The sequence below is a fragment of the Haliotis cracherodii genome, unplaced genomic scaffold (genome assembly GCF_022045235.1).
Source record: "Haliotis cracherodii isolate W230 unplaced genomic scaffold, xgHalCrac1.p SCAF_19, whole genome shotgun sequence".
Classification (NCBI taxonomy): Eukaryota; Metazoa; Mollusca; class Gastropoda; order Lepetellida; family Haliotidae; genus Haliotis; species Haliotis cracherodii.
The window spans coordinates 5,751,337-5,773,203 of record NW_027266274.1 but is presented as its reverse complement, the minus strand read 5'-3'; the positions used below and the strand labels follow the sequence as shown (position 1 = coordinate 5,773,203).

Below are 21,867 nucleotides of genomic sequence, written 5' to 3'. Positions count from 1 at the left end.
ATTCTTAGAATAACTTTTTTATGCTGCTGGCGTTCGGAGCGACAAGAAGTGCGACTCGACATTGGCTGTTGGGTGTTGGCTCTCAACTTTAACCCCTTAGAATTGGGACACCACTGGCGTGTTTCGAACACGTCACGGGAAGACGGAGAGCGATGTTAGTGTTGTAAAGTCGTCTGGATGATTAAAATCATACTCACCAAATTCACAAACACGAATGAAGTTATTTTTAGATATCACAAATGCATTCGTAACTATTCATCATAATTGTGACATTCAAATATATTTTTTAACTATTTCAATTTTTATTTCTTGAGACATTTTAAGTCGTACCTGTGCTACCTCTTTCTCATAAGCAGGGGGGCACTGATGAATATCAAAATACAGCTAAAGGATTAAAAAATATGTCAGGGTTCCCCCTAAATGCAGTAGCGTGGTGGTATGGTGTGGTAGCACATTGCTCATAACACTGATACTTATCTCACTGAACACGGTGGTACACCCATGCCCTGTTCGATGTGCGCCAGTCGTGATGTGCAGGAAGTTGTTTTGATCGTGTTTCTTGCATTCAGCCATTTTGATTACAAGTGGACCAGCCACCTCGCGATAGATATACAACGTGTTAGCTCAGCCGAAGTAGGACATTCCACGAAGGGTTTCACTAAACAGTGCTGCATAAACGGTAACTGCAATTTATACTCCTATTGTAACGAGTCCCCTTTCTCACTGTTATTACGATGCGTATGGTTCAAACTTTTCTGACATAAAACCCTCACGGTTCATGAGATTTTCTCTTTGCTATGAACTCCTGAGCTGATCTTTTAAGCAGTATGAGTGGGTGACGCAGATCATCAAAGAAACCCAGCATCCATGTAGACTCCGGGATATGTGAACACTGTTTGATCGTTACCTCTATATTTGTATGGTTTCTTTTATAAAGCAGCTTTGCTCAAATGGGTGAAATGGAAGGAAATAGAAACTTTAAATCATATTTTGTTGTGAAATAGTTATACTCGATCAGGGGACACGGTGGCCCAGTCGCCTAAAGCGCCGCGATTCGCTGTGCAGAGTTGCGTCCCTTGGGCACGCCATAAATCTATGATTGTGGGTTCGAATCCCGGTTTGCCCCGATTATGTTTCTAGGTTTGTCAGCACGATGCCCGTGCTCGTGGGTTCCACCAAAGTGGTAAACGTCTAGGACCTGCTTCACTTCGGGCTCTCCTCCCACATTGAGCTGGCACGCCGTGATATAACTGTAATACTGTCAAAAGCGGCCTTAAAACCAGCTAACTCTCTCACTCACTTCATAGGCTCAATATATAAAATTAGATTTTCAACTTTGATGTTTTTGTCGAAACATGACGTCAAATGATTCGGTTATACGTTTTTGTATACATCAACATAATAAGTATGCTTCAAAAGGGTGGGTCCCCTGCTTTGCACCACCAGCAACTTTAAATTTGAAATTTGGAAGATTTTGAAATTTTCGTAAAAAGGCTATGCTCGATTGTATCTCCAAAGTCGCTAAATTAGATTTTCAACATTGATGTTTTTGTCGAAACATGACATCAAATGAATCGGTTATTATGTCGCTAAATGCAGACACCAAATGCTGGAACTGCTGTAATATTGACCACATGGAGGGAAGGAGGACAATTGAAATGCTTTAGACATCCTCCTGTCACTCTGGATCTTTATGCATAGATCTTAAGAGACGATAAGGCTGGAGGGAATTGAGACGATAAGGCTGAAGAGAATTGAGAATTCTCAGTCAATTCTCAATGATCAGTCTTGAAAGCATGTGCCCTTAAACTTACAAAACTCTGTTTTTCATTGACCAATTAGCTTAGGGCTCCTATTAGGTGACTAATATTCTGTCTTCTACATGTTTACTCTTTCCGATCACGACATTTGCAATGCTGGTTAATTATGTGTTGGTCTGAGGTGAGGTGAAATTGGGTTTAACGCCGCTGACATACAGCGCAGTTTAACATGAATACCACACTCAGACACAGTCTTGAGAATTGACTATGAAGGATATCTGATCATGAGAATTTAATCACAATTCGCCATTAACTTGAGTTCTCATAATTTTATTTTGGTTTTCAATATGTTTTACTCCCACTATTGGGTAACCACTGAGTGGACCTTTCTAAAGAAATAATTCTTCATGAAATGCTTTTTCAGGTGACTACATAAGTGCGTCTTTCAACGTGTTGTCATGTCGCATAGGCTCACAACGGCAATATTCATATCTAAGTTGCAATCGGCGCGATGACAATGCTTTTGCGTTACTGCAGTACAGGCTTGTTTGTCAGCATATGCAGGTGATGCCTGAATTCAGTCAGAAAATACATTTACTGTAAAAGCAATACCAGTACGCAAACTTAAAAGTGAGCGAGTGAAGTATTTCTTAAGAATGGTTCACTCAGTGGTTTAACGCCGCTTTTAGCAATATTCCAGCAATATCACGGCGGGGGACACCAGAAATGGGCTTTACAGATTGTACCCATTTCGGAATCGAATCCGGGTCTTCGGCGTGACGAGCGAACGCTTTAACCTCTTGGCTACCCGACCGACCACAAACTTACATTGCTTACTTACGCATAGCGTTGATACATTTTAGGGGGGATCTGAGTAATGGATAGTTTTCTCGCGCATTTCACGTATCTACGCAACTAATCTCGAGCTAAGAGTCCATTGTGAAATATGGGAGTTGCTAAATCTGTAGCGCTATGAATGATTCGTGCAAGGGAACACTTGTAAAACACTGACAATCGGGAGGAGGTCCACTTTCTATACTACTGTTGTAGACGTCACAAATTCATTATTCCGATATGTGTTTATCTGGCAATTTCACTTGGAAAGGCGCTGATTGAAACTGTATTTTTCTGGTCCATCACTTTTCATGACTGTGGGGCTGGTTTACAGGCCGCCGGTCGCATGGCAGAAGTAATATAAAATAAATAAGAGAAAATAATGTTTTATTTGAAATTCTTTTTACATCAGAGTGATACACAGACATGAACAAATAAATTAGTAATTAGAACTGTAACATATTATTAAGACAAGATGACAGATAAAATTAAGTTATCAGCACACATAACAATGGGGGAAATTTAAACAGAAAACAGTAAACTCTTATTTAAAAGGGAAATGCTAACAGGAACCATCTTTGGAATTTAATGGGATCTTTTGGATTTAATATTGGGAATAATTAACCGACGTCCGGGTGGTAAAAGCGTGTGAAAGGGCTATTGAAAATGAGAAGGATCAGCTGAAGTTCGACCAGCTAAGCTAGAAACCTGGTTATGATACAGTCCATCTATGGATTCGAACGGACATCCAGAGCTTTTGCCTCCCAAATTAATGATTTTCTTGAGTTTGGTTTTACACTTGCTCAGAAGTTCTGTGATCAACGTTACTAAATTCAAAGCCGCAGTAACGCTTCTCAAAAGTTTCAAAGTTTCAAAAGTAGACATGTGGAGGATATTCACAAATGTGACACATTAGTGGCTAAAATTACATGTATGTCCGATGCAATTCCCTATTTTGACTTGTACTTCACGATCAGGCGAACAATTGACTTGCCTTTGCACGTGTTGGCGGGTTAGGCTTTTTTTTCATAACCCAATTTTTACTTTCACGATCACTATGAAATCTTGGAAGGGACAATGTCGTGTTGTCGTATTGTCGCATTGACGACCTTACAAAAACAAGCAAAACGTGTGAAAATTAACCAAAGCGCTAACAATTCGGCAACGCGACATTTTGGCCATTTGTCGAATTGTCGCGCTTTGAATAATCATTTTCTTTATTTTACCAAACGGCGATGATGCCGTAACGCGACATTTTCAAGGTCAAAATATGTCTCGTTGTCGCATTGTCACCTCATCACAAATGTGTATAAAAGGCGTAAAGTTCAGTTAATGTTACAGTTAGGAAGCGGTAACCAAGTTGTATCTGTCGTAGAAGTTCAACCTGATACATGTACGTCTTGAATTGAAAACACAAGTCCATCCGCGAGTCCATAACGCTCAGATCCAAACACGTAGTACCCCATGAACAATCTACATGCCTCCAGTGCAGTGGTCGTCCGGAAGATCTTACACTTGACAACGCATCAGTCAACTAACGAGTGAACGCCTGACCTGTGACCTCGTTAGCCCCCCCCCCCCCCCAAAAAAAACCCAAAAAAACCCAAAACAAAACAAAACAATTTGTCTGCATAATGGAGCTCTGCAGTCATTTAAAATAGAACCGTTTACATATGTAGTATCAACTCACTCACTCTGTTTCGACTAATCAGCAGAAATATATATATAAGCCAGCTGTGAGGAGAGATATCAGATTTTCATAATAGGGATGATAAAGAACCATGCTAGATGATATAACCAAAATCCAGGAGCCTCGACCGGGGGCAAATTGGTCTTGTTCTTGTGTGGTATGAGCTGTGACGTAGACCCAAGAGAATAAAGTGAAAAATGAGACCAACTCAAGTCTACAATGATTGGGAAAGTCTCGATTTCCACAGCTCTCTGCTTCTTTATGATTTTATTATTTTTATTTTGTAGACATGGATAGACCAACCCGGAAAGAAATTGATGAGATATTAACATCACATGTCACCACTGATCCAGTTAAATCCATCTCACAATAATATATTAGTATTTGATATTACGAAGGGCATGATCATGTACATGTTCACTGTAGTACTGTACATACTAGTCAACTTGATTCAAATTCATATTATAGTGTAGCGCGGCATCAACGATTACTATATGATATCCTAACTTGTCGTACAATGGACGACAATTCGACATTCTTATTCGAGCTATATATAGCTTCAATAGGGTCAGCACCGGTGTCAGTAAAATTTTCGTAGTTTAAAATATGTATTCTACAAAATATAATCTAAAAGAGCTTAGAACAATATTTTTTATTAATGCTCACTTTCATGGATAGAATTGAGGCATTCTAGGCTTGTCAAATCGTTCTAGACTTGAGGTGGATTCCTTTTAAATTTATTCTCTGTGCTCTGGGAGACATACAAGGGCGTCAGTATCGCATGGAGAACTGACGTGTAGGGTGAATCCCGCTGGGTCAGTGTAATCGGATATGTTGTGGAGTTTCGGGTTTGTGCTGTTTGCTGAATATGACAAGGGCCCACGGACAAGGGCACAATGTAGAGATTAAAGCGTAACCACCTTACACAAGTCTGTTTATATCAGATATGTTATTTGTGATTTGAAATCTCTTTTTGAACAATTGCGAGTTATTGTATACTCTGTATTCTTTTGTCATGGTAGCATATATATTTTCTATGTTTTTTTAAACTATCCACAAATAATGAGAACATGAGAAACATCTATCTGGAGATATACAATACTGCTACTGAAGGGCATATACATGTATGAAAAATCGGACTAATCGACTAATATTTCTTTCTTAAACACTGCCGGTTACAGGCATTCTAATCATTATATTATACTTTGTATAGTTTAAAGGTTGAGAAATATTGCATTTCAAATAATGGCAAATTGTGTATCTTCCTACATTTTGAATTCATTATAATTTCTGCAATAAAACCTTAACATCAGATAGTGATATAAACGAATATGAACCATACTGTGATAAATGAATTATTAATTTCGTATTATGGATTACATAAACTGAAATATCATAGTACAAATACATTATTTTGATCTGATCGTTTGAGTAGGTAACCAGAGATCGAGGCAACTCACTAACGTAACCATTTGTGAAAAATCTAATATTCAAAGTGTAGGGGTTTAATCGTGTGCATTGAATGACAGACAAGAAAGCAACGCAATGATGGTAAACTATGGATTAAAATATTTTGTAAATGAAACTAAATATATAGAAAATAAAAGTTTAATTTCTCATTGTTGGAAGGTGTTTCATAATAGTTTTGGTTTGATTGTTTGTTGTTAAATGCCGCACTCAGCAATATACCAGCTATATGACGCTGGTTTGTAAATAATCCAGTCTGGGCCAGACAATCCAGTTATTGACATTAAGAGCATCTCTACGCAACTGGGATGCGATGACCTGCATCAACCAAGTCAGCGAGCGTGACCACCCGATTATGTTAGTCGCCTTCGGACAAACATGGGTTGTTGAAGGCCTTTTCTAACCCGGATCTTCACGCGTAATTTTTTAATATTAAGGTACCATGAAGTTCTGTATATGTCCATAATAAGTGTGTATAAGTAGATGGATAATATATCCATACATGCCAATTAAATGGGTTAGACTGCATACGGTTATGTACTATAAACACTATTAGTGAGTGAAACAAAAGACATCAGTACAGGCACACCAAGTTGCCAACCCCACGTCTGCATGTATCAATACCCATACCTGCCACATCCTCAACCACTGTACTTACTTACACAATCATCTCACAATATTTTCGCCAACCCTCGTATCACAACGCTTGCACGCACGCACGCGCGCACGCACGCACGCACACACCGCATTCAGCTTTCCCAACCGTATCCCTACAACCATCTCATTATGTCGACGTAAGCCATCATGGATCCATGCGCATGCTTATATACATTATTACCCACGTGGTGAAGATACAGGTGGTAAGATACTAAATCCGTACGTCACACGTGTGTCGTACAAGGTTGACCTTGTTTTATTCGTTTTGATTGGATAACCGTGACCTCTGTCACACCGGGACTACTTTTTTCATTCATAAAAAATCGCGAGACCAGGCAGAACTGAAGAAATTCATGAGAACGAGAGATATTTACAAACACTTTATTAAACCAAACAAGATAGTCACACGCATCAAATTCGGTTTGCATTCAATATAAGTTATGCATAAAGCTCCTACAGACGTATAATCGAGCTAGATCTATAAATCGATTTACAATGTACGACTGCCGATCGAGCGCGTCCCTTGAGCGTGACGCACCCGACCATTTTCGCAACTTTCAATTTGATTTAACGTAAAAGGATAAGCGTGGTAAAATGAAGTCTGTTTAAACTATCTGGACAGATATCTAGACTTACTTGGGATGATCCGGTTGTGCCATCGGTGTCCCCTTTGAAGCGTATTTTGTGGCGCTGTTTCGGTAGGTGTTGTTCATGAATGAACGAACACGACAGCACGACCAGATCACTTAAAGTTCACAGTTCCGATAAAAATCATTCGAAAACTCCGTGGAAGTGTGCCTGACTTCTGATTTTGTGGCCCCAAACATCCCAAATGTGAACAGTAACATTCCCTATCTCTAGCGTAAAACGCTGTGAGTGGATCGCGGTTGTCTTTTCTTATTCCGGTGGCGACCTTGCCCTTCGATCGTTCGAAGCTGTCACTGACATGCAAGCAGACTTGAGTTTGTTGATTTTCACGTCTTCAGTAAAGGGTGGTACAGTTAACATGAATGTCTTTGGCGAACAGTCTGAAATCCCTCTTCCAAAATGGTACGAACATGATATAAATTCAGCTGATAGATCAAGGAAACCGAACCATTTTGATTGCACAGACAGGACCCCGGCAGTGTGACCGACTGTTGGTCCGATATTCAAAGCGCGGCGCTAATGTGACATTTCAAATTTTCTTATCGGTGTCCTGCGTACTTACAACATGGCGCTTGAATTACCAAAAGTTGAAGACTTTCTTCCAAAAGGATCTTGAGCGTCGGTGCTGGTTTGTTTGCAAACAGAACAGCAGGCGCATGTTGTTAATGCGTATGCATAAACATGTCAACAATGCCCATATTTGGTCATCTATCAATATTCATGCGCAACCAGATTTTGCAACCGGTTTCAGTTTGGTCTGTCAACGAACGAAAGTTGTTATGTATTTACACTTAAATATATATTTAACGTGGGTAATAAATAAAATACCACACTCATTCTCGTTAGATATAATTTTTACGAAACTCGTGAACTTTCTTTGGTATCTGACCTCGCTTTCGCTCGGTCAGATACCATAGAAAGTCCACTCGTTTCGTAAAAATGGTATCTAACGAGAATGAGTGTAGTATTCTCTATTTATCCACCCTCCCTCCCTTCCCCAACATCCATCGATATATAACTATATCCGCCCTCTAGTATCGGTACATACATATGCTTACATACATACACCCTCCTACCATTCTCCTACATCCATCGCACTATAACTATTACCACCTTCGTGCATCCGCACTCATGTTCACATTGCATTGCATGCATCGAATTACACGTTTGAAATGTCGTAAATATTTTACAATATGTACATATTAAATATCAGCAACCGAGATTATTATAACACAATAGATTTCAGCCGTCAAAACATCACAGAAAGGGCAGCCTGGAAAGGGCATCAGAATGCACTAAGATGTTTAACTGGTCAGGAGGAGAGAGTTGCGGAAAATTACGATAAACTACAGTTACAGATCTCCGTTACGAATATCTAAAGTGTGAATAAAGATCACAGCTTGCTATAATGTGTACTTCATCCCTGCAGATTCAGCAATTTCTTTAGCTATACAATTTATGTCTAAATGCTCATGTAGACAAGTACCCAAATCTTTATAGGCATGACCATATTATATTCTACGCATATTAATATCTCCACATATAAAAGCAAAGCTAGATTGAGTCTTTGAAGGGCATTAAGAAGTGATACACAATAGGAAGATCATGTATTGATGTCGACGTCTTTATTATGAGGAACACAACGTTTCGGAGTATATACTTATTCCCTCATTAGGTGAATAAATGCTATTGGTAGAGAACATATATATGTACCTGTAAGAACAACAAAAGTAAAAAGATAGCAAAGGAGGAAACGAAAGAATGGAAGCCGACGGATAATTGGCGCTAATTACCCCGGCCTCCCGTTTGCCCATTGTCCATTGCCGATTACCAATCATTCATAAGTTGAGTTTTGGCTTTAATTTGTCCATTGATAATCAACCATCAACGTCTATTATCTCAACCCTAAAAAGTACGAGAATTTGTTCTTTACTGAGAAAGTGTTCTCGAAATATAACATTTGTTACAGTTGATCACTTTCTTAATCTTTGTGTGTTCAAAGCTTTCGGCCGAGGGAGCCGTGTCATTTTTCACTTGTCGGAGGGGTACACAAAGTACCTGATCTAGACTAACAGTTGTCCGACCTTTATTTTTGGTGGAAGCCTCGGTGGCTGGGCTAGATCGCTGACTTTGTGTGCTGGTGACTGGGTGCCTCACTCACAGTGTGGGTCGAAATCCCGAACGGGACTCAACCCCAAACAGTACGAGAATCTGTACTTTACTAAGAAGGTGTTATCTTAACTATAACATTTGTTGTCAAGAAAGCACAATATTCGGCGTATTTGGATGGGTAATAATATCACAGACATTTACCGATATTGATGACGACTTGGAGGAATTTCGTAACGCACATCTACTCAATTCAGGGATTGGTAACTCAAAATGTATGTGTGCGTGTGTGTGTGTGTGTGTGTGTGTGTGTGTGTGTGTGTGTGTGTGTGTGTGTCTGTGTCTGTGTGTGTGTGTCTGTGTCTTAGATAAGCATGACAGATAAGTTAGCATGTTGCATGTAACTATGATCTCCTTAAGGTAGAGAATGCTCCTCTTCAATGTAAATGGTGTTACTTGTTTCTTTCAAAACTATTCAGTTTTAGAGACTATTCATTAGTCTCTATAGACATCACCAGTTTGGAATCCACAACTAATCTGTTTACAGTAACAGGACACTCCTTAAGTGTCATATACAAATGAGAAAGTGGAATCCCGTCAATTAGGCGAACGAACCTTAAAACTATTAATAAACATTAAAATAAGCAATATCGGAAATATATATATATGCATATAATATCTGGCAATATGCACAAAGTTCACCTTCTACAAAAATAAGTTTTAAAAGCCGGTTGATATTCGTTTGCGTATTTGACGATTATATAACTTGCGAAAGTATAAATCATTTTCCTATACTCAGACGTTCCTGAGCCTTGCGCTTTCCTAATTATTTTGACCAAAATTATTACCGTTATCATTGTATTAGTTAATGGGAAATGCGTGCTGATAAATTACGTACCATAAATTTAAGCGACATTGTACGATTCCAAACTTATCACGAGACTGTGTTTATGAATCATTGTCAAATAGCGGTGACATTAAATCTAGGAAACAATACGCGAAATCGCGCATGCACAGAACGGAAAATTTGGACAAGGCATTAAACAATCCGCATGCGCAGAACGATTGATTTCAGTACTTCCGCTTAGCGCTTCGAGTACAACGTCAAACTCGGGCCTGTGATCTAACACATGAGAACTGACCAATGAAATCGGAGAAGTAGAAATACCGGCAGACGCTGTTGTTTGATTGACATGTCAGTCAAAAGGGAAAGAGCTTACTGATATCTTTCTCTCCCAGTAAATTCCGATGTCAAATATCGACGTTATTTGGACGGAAAAACGATGGTTTGAAAGCCTCGAAACAGCTTCGTTTTTACGTCCAATGACCTTATACGAAAAAAATGACATTTTCGTGTTTGCAGTGTAACGAGTCTATGCATAGTCCAATCAAAATCGCGCAACGAAAGCGAAATCCGGTTCGTAAACTGTCGTGCAGATTGCAGAATTTGCAAAGCATGTGCACCGCCAACTCGTTGTCAACAGAATTTTCCAAACCTTCTCATGTTTTTGATCATGCACTTCGCGATGTAAGTCCCGTTTTATCACAATATAGACCTTGATTATCGATTAGATCGTCTTGACTGGGCGCCGCCATTTTGTTTGAAACAAATGCAAGTGATGGAATCTGATTGGTCCACAGGAGAGGCTAATAAGGGACATAACTCGTAATAACCACTGGTGGCGCTACGATCGAGCCCAGGAACTTGCCTAGTTCGGCAAGAGTGGAAACTGGACTTTTAGTCAGTTAACTCTCTTGTCTCGAGAAGATGCTTAAATATGGAAAGTGTTTTCTCGCTTATTGACATCAACCAATTTAATTTGACCGCTAGTCTACCTTTTGTCCCAGAGACATATCACTGGCTTGGTACAAATGTTAGACGAATAAAATAGAAGCTGTTTCGGCCGAGACAGTGGAACTGCTTCCCCATGCCACCCACCCCAACCAATCCAACCCCTGTAGCTGAAAAATATCTGATCTCCAGACAAAATCCAAGGCATTCCCCAGGTTATCAAATGATTGGTCCCCGATTATCAACACTGAATTCGAAAATTGGTGCCTTGAAATATTTTTAGCCAGGGTTACTTCCTTTAGTACATGTGTTTGTGCATACATAGTTACAGTTCTTGATCCGTGTTGTGTTACTTTATGTATAATGTCTTCAATGGGGACACATTTATTCAGAACCTACAAAGTTACATGAATGGAATTTTGCAAGCTCATCTAAGAGATACTTATCAAGGCAGTTCGAAAATTGGTGCCACAGAAGGGCCCTTTCGTGTGTATTAATTTCACATTTCTGATGACGTAAAGCGATCCTAGTGCCTCTCCATTTTCTGTCTTTATAGGACTATTTTTCTTACAGTTAACATTAATTTCCATATCATTTACAGCTATATGAACTAACGAAATTCTAATGTGCCCAAAGGCGGGGGGTAGTGATTAATGCTCCTTTCTTGTTCAAATATGGACCTGTCTCCTACCAATTGGAATCACAACTTTAAAATCATTATGGATGTTGTCAAAGAAAATCCCAAAATGAGGCAATAGAGAAGAAGAACCTGTTAAATGTCTTTCAAATAGGGTTTGGTCAGAGCGTGATGTTGTAATTGGTAGAATGCACAATCTGACAAAGCGTCGGCAGAATTAGAACAAATCAGTTCTGTCCCAGCTGTCATCCAAGTCTAGGTGCCCTACAAGAAAAGTTTGCAGTTGTTCCCAGAGTTTAGGCTACCCATGATGTGATCCGATTGATTTCCCAGTGGGCTACACGAAATTAGTACACCGTCTCGGAGCGGGCTACATGGAAAATAGTTGCCCACTCCTTAACCAATCAGAAGCTTATATTTTAATGTAAGGCAACATATAATATCCATTATGAAAGAAACAAAACACAATATGGTGTCGTTTCCCCATGGGAATGATACATGTGGGAGAAACCATCGTAGCAGGAACTGTATTAAAATGCATGTAATGAAATTTACAAGTACAGCTTATACGAAGAGTAGGTGATTTTTATACCCCCCACCTAAAAGGTCGGGGGTATATAGTTATAGTTATAGTTAGCCCGTCCGCCCGTCCGTCCGTCCGTCTGTCCATCCGTCCGTCCGAAAACTTTGTCCGCGCGATTTCTCTTAAACTATTCAGTGGATTCATCTCAAACTTTGTACATATAATCTGTGTCATATGGAGGGGTGAAGTCAAAAGAAAAAAAATGTTTGTTTTTTATGAATTATCCATTTATTTTATGAATTTTCCATTTTTTATGAATTTTTCACACCCTAACGTCCATCCGAAAACTTTGTCCGCGCGATTTCTCCTAAATTATTTAGTGGATTCATCTCAAATTTAGTACATATAATCTGTGTCATATGGAGTGGTGCAGTCAAAAGAAAAAAAGTGTAGTCCATTTTTTATGAATTTTTCAAACCCTAACCCTATCCTAGCTATTTAATTTGAAACTACTGACACACTAGGCGGGTCGGGGGTATTAGTGAGCCACGCTCACTTTTGCTCTTGTTTATATGTCGCTTTTAGCAATATTCTATCAATATCGGCGGGAAGACACCAGAAATGGGCTTCACACATTGTACCACTGTGGGGAATCGAACCCATGTCTTCGGCGTGACGAGTGAACGCTTTAATTACTCGGCTACCCAACCGCCCCCGAAGATAAGTGGACGTTCATGTATTCATGTAGAGCCCCAACTCCTGTTCGCTTGTACTGCGGTCAATTCTAACCACTTGAAGAAGATTAGGTTGTTTACTATTGTGAGCAGTGTTTAGGATTGTATTTGGATGTGTTGGTAAACTGTCTGTACTCTAACCCTTGGAGTGAAGTCACAAGTTTTAAATCAACATCACAAAGAGGACACAGTCATTGCAAGTTTAGTTGGTGTTATGTTGTTTTAGTTGGACTTAGTAGTAGTTACTTGCTACCACGGGAGATGTACGCTGTATATTTTTAATATCTCTTGTTGCTGTGATATCTTTCAACATTTTGCTTGGTCTCTTTCCTTATCAGCATCTTGTGAAGTACAAATGTTCACATCTAACCCAAGAGAATCTATTTTAGACTCCATTTGACAATGTCAATAAAAAACCGTCTAAATATCAAACTATTTTCTTGTGGCAAATATCAGTTGGTGTAAGTCGAGAATGGTTCATGTTCACTGATGATCAATTTACATTCTATACAAGAAAAGCCCGACTTAATGCTTTAATTCATGACAGTATACAAATGTTATCACCAGAGATGTATTAAATATCTGTTGAAATTGTTATCAATGTCTAATTACAAATATCCAAATAAAAATGACAGCAAGTTAATTGTTCTCCTGAAAACAGCCGGGCACGTATGGTACAAGTCACAACATGGAATTGCATCGGACATCATTGCTGTCACTATTGCGTCAAAGTTCAGTGAGGACTTGTAACCTTGGTCAAACAATTTCTGGGCAAGAGTTATGTGAAGCCCTTTGAAATCATGGGAGAAAGGTTGTGAAATGTAAACACCAAAGGCAGGAGCTGTTGGAATATCGCTCGAAATGAAGGGAAAGTGAATTGGAAAGTTGAAGTCATCCCTCTTGTCATACAGTCCTGTGGAGAGTATTTTGTCACTATCTATCTTTATGGATGGATCTTAATATGAAACAGATGAGGCGTTCTCACTAGTCTTCTTTTTCTAGTTCAGCAGGGTAAATCAGTGAAGTAAATGAGTAGAAGGGAATTGGCTGTTATTAGTTATTAAAGGTGAGGTGAAATTGGGTTTAACGTCGCGTCCAAGATTATTGCACTTAAATAGCGACGTGCATGTACGTGTATGTGTTTGTGTGGCTGCTTGTACTAGTCCGGACTGAAGCCGATTTATGGTGCTAGCTCACTGAGATACCATGCCGCAGTTCAACATGAATACCCCACTCAGACACAGTATACTGACACCGAGCCAACCAGTGCTTGTTTTAGCCCCTTAATGCTGAGCGCCAGACAGGGTAACAACAAGTACCATCTTTTAACGTCTTTTGGTATTACGCGGCCGGGGATCGAACCCCGGACGTTCCGCTCTCCGGGCGGACGCTCTACCACTAGACCACGGAGGTTATTGAACGATATCAGAACATCTATATACCTGAAGCAATGTTATCTTCAGATCAGTGCAATCGTGTAACGTGGGTTTTAAATGAAAAAAGATTATTGTTCTCTTACGGTTATGACCTTGTATGCATCAAACAAAAAGTAGGGGAAAATATTTTACTTTTTAAATAACTTTGTACAAAAGATTATAATCAACAAAAGTGATATTCAAAAGTTGTGAAACAGGTAAACTATGTCTTATCAAGAATAAAATCACTTCTAGCAGTTGTGTAATATTTATATACATTCACGGTTCGCTGTTATTTAGAATTGGTGAACTGACACTTATGATACATGTTGGAAGACGACCTGGTGTTGCTCGTTGAATAATTGAAGATAATGAGTACCACTTTATATTGGTTTGCCCATGTTTGACTGCCTTAAGATCAAAATATATTTTTATGAACTATACAAGGTTTGTGAGAGGCGCTCTTGTATTTAGAAATGTCCATGTAAAAGATAAGGCATCCATCTCTCATAGTAACATCAATCGTGCTGAATTTATGGACATGGGCATATGGCGTTTATACCTTATAAGGATATTGAGTATATGCACATAAAATATGAAGATAGATCGATTCCAATTCGACTTAATCATTTTTACTTGTTTTCAGACAAAAATGGCAGTATTTGGATCATGGTTTGGACGTGAAGTAGATCAGGATCATGTTGACTCCATCAACGGCTTCTGGACAGTCCTTCTATTGGTCTTGTGTTCTGTCGGATCATTCGCCTTACGTTACATCACTACACCCATTAAATGTTAGTGCCCTGCTGAATTCACAAGCTCTATGATCTCGTACACACAGGAATCGTGTTTTCTGAAGGACATGTATTATAACAAATCAATATCTGATAATTATGATGACGAAACAAAACCTCCCTCTGTTCCCTCCTTCCACCTCTGGATACCCCTCATACTCTTCTTCCAAGCCCTCGCCTTCAAAGTACCAAACATCATCTGGAACAGCTGCAAGCACTTGCTCACTCTTAATATGGAGGAAACTGTCGAGTCCCTGAGAAGTGTACAACTGACAAGTCCGGAGAATCGCCAGGCCATTTTCAGTGATGCAGCCCGCGTATTTGGAAGTCTCCTGAGAAGAAATCGATTCTTTCTGGCTCTGCTGTACCTATTTGTGAAGCTCCTCTCATGTATCAATCTCATAGTGCAGTTTATGTTCCTGACGACTTACTTTAGACAATACCTGGCAATCAGGGTTGGGTCATATGCTGATTTTGATATTGACTCCATCATAAAACCATTACTTGTAAAATATATTTATTGCCATTTTCAAGTTCACTTCTTGCAGAATACCCAGAGATTTGCAGTTCAGTGTACTCTGCAAATCACCGAAATCTATGAGAAGATGTTCATATTCCTGTGGTACTGGGTCTTCCTTCTAGCTTTCATCACAATCTTAAATCTTGTTCTGCGGGCAGGATATCTCTTCCTACCGTTCCTAAGAGATGGCAGGATAGCTGCCCACATCAACGCTCCCAAAGGAGCTCGCCCTAACGAACCCGCTGTAACATGATTCATCAGCAGTTTCCTCGGAATCGATGGTGTGTTTATCTTGCCCATGTTCTCCCGGAATTCCAGCGAATTAGTTGCAGCAGATCTTACCCAACATTTGTACCAGGTGTTTCAGGAGAAGGAACGGGAATGGCAAAACCAGCGCAACCTCTACACAGGAGAAACGGAAGGTGGCGCTGTCCTAACCGGAGCAACAGGAACCATAGCAGCGTTACCAATGAGTACGCTACCACCTTGTGCTGAAAACCCGGAGAAAGCGCCTACTATGTGAGAGTAGTACTTATGTATCATGCAACTCGAAACAATTGTGCATTAGTGAATAACTAATTCGTGTTTCGGTATTTCTCGTGGCTATTCAACATAGTTGGTGACCTAGATTTGTTTTACTCCAAGAATTCACATGATTACCGCGTCATTCTATATATGCATCTCCTTATATAGTTATATATATGTGTCCTTATATTCACTATCTATTAGTTTAGATGCTGAATTACAAGTACCAGACTCTGGTGTGCAGTTTGCCGTTTTTCTTTGTTTCGACGTTGTGTTTTATATTTCTGCTCCTTACCAATGTTTTGTTTGCATGGCCTGATAGGCTCAAACTGATATGAAGGCAATAAGGACGACCTTCTCAATAACCTTGAACCCCATTCACCTCACTTCACCTAGCCAATCCCAAGCCAGGCCCTGAACTTTGTCTCGTACGTGAACAGTCATTTTTAAGTATAATCCTGTAACTTTAGCTCCGCTTTCCATGTATATTTTTATCCAATGTCAGTAACGTATTGAATAATAAACACATACATGTTAATACAAACCATGTTATGAAAGTTCTTAGTGGAAAAGGCAGACCTAGTTGGTTCGTTAGTCGTTAATTTATTAAGTGGATGGCGCTGTGTTGTGCACAAGCTTGTTGTTCAGTGTTTGACTTCACAGAACTAACGAGAAAAAAACTGATGCATCGAAGTTGTACGTTGAGATGACAGTCTTGAAGAAAACCTGTTGTAAGCAAGTGTATCCATATGCTGCGTGCGAAACGCCAAAGTAGGCACATAATTGTATCACGTGATCATGCATGTCGGGTAATGTGTGGTATCGATCGCCTGGTCCTTCTTATGCAGACCTCAGCGCTGGTATACGAATCAAGTGCCACCAAATAAGACGACTCACTCTCAAGTAATATGTCAAGCATTAAAACTGCAATTTTTGTAATTTAATGTTATAAATTGAATGTGATAAAAAATGTTTCTGACTGTAAATTCAAAACGACAACAATTAGATGAATGGATAACTGAAAATCAGTGATGAAACCAAGTGTTCGCGAAATTACGTCTCTTTATATGAAATGTAAGAAGAGGTTACCACACATACAATTGTAATTGTTGTATATAGTATTTTTGCTCTGTTGGAAATGTATTTGCTCAGGGCCCCAATCCATATTCAAACTAATACTGGTGTCTCATTGCTGGAAAATGCTGGAAATAGTCTTTAAGCATGCTGGAAATTGCCGAGTGTAAGTCTCTAAGCATGTATCATTTGTCTCAGCAATGGGCTAAGGGGAACAACTATGTCATTCTTCAAGGTTCGAGCAACTTAGCGACACCTACAAGTGCGTTTGACTCCAAATGAGAACGATGAATTGCAAAATAACTCGAAATCCAGAAAAGTGTATGAAACATCAATACGGTACTTGACTATGAATACTCTGTACCCAACAAAATCTGAATTTTGTTTATTTTAATACCCATGACGGATGAAGTTCTTTAAGAAACTATCATGTAATTTTGTATAGAAATGTGTACATGACACGTAGGGGGGACAAACCGTGGAAGGCACAGCGCAAGCACGCATGCACTGCACGTTCTGTGGTAGGGGAAATGACAGAGCATTAGAGGGGCCGTCTCATGATAATTTCAGTTGCAATCTGACTTGCTCATGTCATAGATCTCGTCGTCAGAACTGCCGGTGCCTGAACTGACTGCCACTATTATAGGTTGGACTGTTGCTGGCCGTAGTCCATCTCGTGACCAATAACGTGGCTCTATCTCGTCATCGACTGTGGCCACAAAACTCCTCCATGTTTCTACTGTTCGATCGTCCAACGTCACCCTTGACGATACACCATACCAACTCGATTGGATTCAGGTCGCAATGATAAGGTGGCAGTCGTAAGACAGCGTGACCCTGACCCTTGATGTAACTGTCAACTTTATACACGGGGTCAGGTTTCATAGTTTGGATGATTTCATAGAGCTGTGGTTTCATCGCTCGAGAAGGAAAGGTAATGTTTCTCCGTTGCAGCCAAGTAACCATGTCTCCTTTACGGTTATTAGAGGTTGGAGTCTTGCTTTCTGGATCCTGCACACTATGATACGGCGCATTGTTCATGACAATGAGAGACTTGGTAGGCAAAGCAGGGAACAATTTATCTTTTATCCACTCCAGAAATACTTTGCCGTTCATTTCTGTGTGGTAGTCCCTGTTGTCTTTGGCCTTGGCTCCAAAGACGAGGTCACAGTATGAGAGAAAACCCTGACTAACAGAACCAGCATGGAGAGCTATGAGTCTTTCACCCTTTCCCATTGGTAACTTTCTACCAGACTCCTTACAGTCACAACTGGGTACCCACTGACTGCTGGCTGTGTGTGACGCATTTACTCTTGTCTCATCTAAGAAGACTGGCTCATATCCTTCTTCACGTTTCTGCTTGATGATACGAAGGTAATGATTTCGGAGACAAACAATGTTAGACCGTTCACACAACACAGCCCTATTTTCTCCAGTTATCTTTTTGTATTTGTAACCAAATGTATGCAACAGCTGCCATAGTTTGTACTTTGTAACACCTAAATCATGGTCAGTTTCAAGGTGTTTCTTCAAAATTCTTAGGGACATGTACTTATTTTCTGAGTGCAGTTTAACAATTGCACGTCTGACTTGATTCCTCTGAAAACTGTCCAATTTATCAACCTTGCGTGGTTTTGACATGTTTCCTACCTCCATGGCCTGACTATTTGTATCTCGTCGACTAAAGACATTTTCAAGTTTCTGAGGGAAGCTCGTTTCAAGAATTTATTAATTGCATTAAAAGGCTTTGCTCTTTCTGCTTCACTTCTAAAGAAATCATACACATTCAACATCAACTGTTTAACATCAGCTGAGTAGCGCATCTTGTCATTGAATGAACACGGTCACTGTGTAGCACGTGCAGACCGTGCTTGCGCTGTTCCTTCCACGGTTAGTCCCCCTACGTGTCATCTACACATTTCTATACACAATTACATGATAGTTTCTTAAAGAAATTCATCCGTCATGGGTCTTAAATTCAACAAAATTCAGATTTTGTTGGGTACAGGGTATTCATGGTCAAGTACCGTATTGATGTTTCATACACTTTTCTGTATTTCGAGTTATTTTGCAATTCATCGTTCTCATTTGGAGTCAATCGGACTGTAATGACCAAATGTGTTTACCTCATTGGCTTTGTCAGCCATACAAATATACTGACTTTACGTGTAGTACTAGATCTTGTAGATATTGAAGCTTGTAGAATCAAAATATAAACTACCTCCCTGGTTGTTGTACACATGTTGTTAGTTATCCACTCTATATCATAAGGTGTATGAATTTAACTTTCCATAGTCTTTGTAATGGAATCTGTCCCAGATGTATGGGCGACAACATGACTTGTTGAAATAGTGATTTGCAGGGCGCTTCAATTGTCCTGTAATCGACAGACAGACAGTTTATTCAATATTTTAGACATCAAGGCCCATAGTACAATGCAGATTGGATATTAACATTGTCACGTGATGTACATGATCAGATTTTAAATCAAGTTACACATTCCTCAGTCTAAAGACAGGTTTTAAGAATACAGAAACAGCATGGATCATATCAGGATTTTCAGAGTTTAGCAGATTTATCATTAACTGACGGTCTTTAAAAGTACCTTGCAACATGGGGAGAAATTTATACCTTAAATGGGAATACGTTTCACATATAAGTAAGACATGGTATTCATCCTCTACTTCTCCGGATTAAGAGTTTGTACAAATAGAGTTCACAATATCACCGTCTTTGGACCTGCGACATATATTTACATTAAAATTATGCAATGAAATTCTAAGTTTACAATAGCCTCTGATTAAACTTTTATCATTTTAACAAGTTAAATATCTTACCGTTCGTAACAATGATTTTACTTTGCTGTAATTGCTGAGATAAAGTGATTCAGAAATACTTTGGCGCCGATGTTGACAAAATATATCCTTCAGTCTTTGCTTAAATGAATATAAAAATAACTGTGGATCTTCCTTTTTAGGTTTGTATTACAAGTTGTGGTCGAAATGAGGCCGCAATAGAAGTAATAATGTACACAAGATAACATAGATTTGAAAATACTATTTGTAAAAACTGGTAAATAGTTAGATTGAATAATTTGCATATTTCATGTTCGCGATACCCTCACGGTATGTCGGTTTAGTCAGACGACATGGTAGAGAACGTCGATCATGGTGAAAACACTAGTTTTAGGGCTCCATATATGTATATATGATGATATTCGTTGCCTTACCCGTATATACCTTCTGTTAGGCAATGTATTCTAAGTTAGTGTCGGATGCAAACAGTATTTTGTCCAAACACTGCTGCTATTAGGTTTCTTAGGCCATGTGACCTTCCACCATTTCACCTACATGCTTTGGGCATAGTACCAGATCTAATATATATAGATATTGAAGTTTGTAAACTCAAAATATAAACTATCTCCCTGGTTGTTGCACACGTTGTTGGTTATCGCCTCTGTACCATTATGGATATCAATTCAACTTTCACCCGTGGGGACCCGGGGAAGATAAACAAGAATGTACACTCCATTGCTGGTCGTAAAAGGCAAACAAATTGGATAGCCAGTTTGCCGTTGGCTGCGACCCTGTGTCGGCAGAGTAAGGGATTCTGGTGGTTGAGGGCGACGGACCCGGTAATAGTGCTCCTTAGTCCAACACTACACTTAGACCCTTACTTTGCCAAGACGGGCGGGAGAATGGGCCTGATTCTATCAATCGGCTGGTCATGTCATACCGTGTGCATACACTTTTTCGCACAAACGGTTTCTAATAATAATTTTTCTAAAAATGTCTTTTATATCTGTATCAATCTATAAAAAAAAAAAAAAACTTGTTTAGGGCCTATGCCCTGAAGGCGGTGGCTCAAGGGCCAATCAGGTGATGCTGACGTACGAATTCTGTACGTCTCCAATTGATGGTCGTGGGCCGAACCAGCCTGACCTTTAATTTGGTAGATAGTTATGACTTTTCGCGTCAAATTTGCTGGAACATACCATCCCTTTATCCTCGGTCTTTGCAGCTTGGAAATCCACTGCAGTATAAGTATTTGTAGACACTCCATAGTGGGTGGGGAAAAGGCGTGCTGAATCTCTTTCCTTTCGACATGGCTTCCCAACACCCTGAACGAAGACATATAGATTCCAACAATACCTCATCTGACGAGAATACATCCATTCGATCTATTGGCCACGTTTTTTGGTAATTGAAACTTGTGACAAAGAACCAAAGAATCTCAATCCCTTTTGCAATTTGCAACGGGTTTGCTGGTATCTGCAGAGAGGTTTCAAATGTTACTCTACTCAACATAAAAGTGTTTGTCAACATCAAGGTTGCTGTTTCTGAGCAGGACACATTGTGTAAGGGCATTGTCTGTGACAGAGGACGCTGCCTGTCCGACATGACCGAAGAACAAATTTTCAAAGAACTTGTCAACAGTCAGTCACAGCTGTGAAGCGGTTTACTGTAAAGAAGAACGGTGTGTTAAACTGACCAACTGACCAACACCTTCAATTTCGCTCGTTCAAAGATTCCAAATTCGATTAAATTGTAGCATTGGAGTAGAGGTGTATATCCCCAATCTACTCACGTGACATTTCTCCTGTGGAAGCACCACCACGAATCCACAAAACATAATACAATGGAATTGCAGAGGTCTTAAGACGAATTTTAATGAAATACAACTTTTAA

The 21,867-nt window shown here is 39.6% G+C and overlaps 1 pseudogene; it reads left to right on the top strand.

The window, feature by feature from the left end:
• Positions 1-583: 583 nt before the first annotated feature.
• LOC139467055 (innexin unc-9-like) lies at positions 584-16,570 on the top strand (annotated as a pseudogene).
• Positions 16,571-21,867: the final 5,297 nt, after the last annotated feature.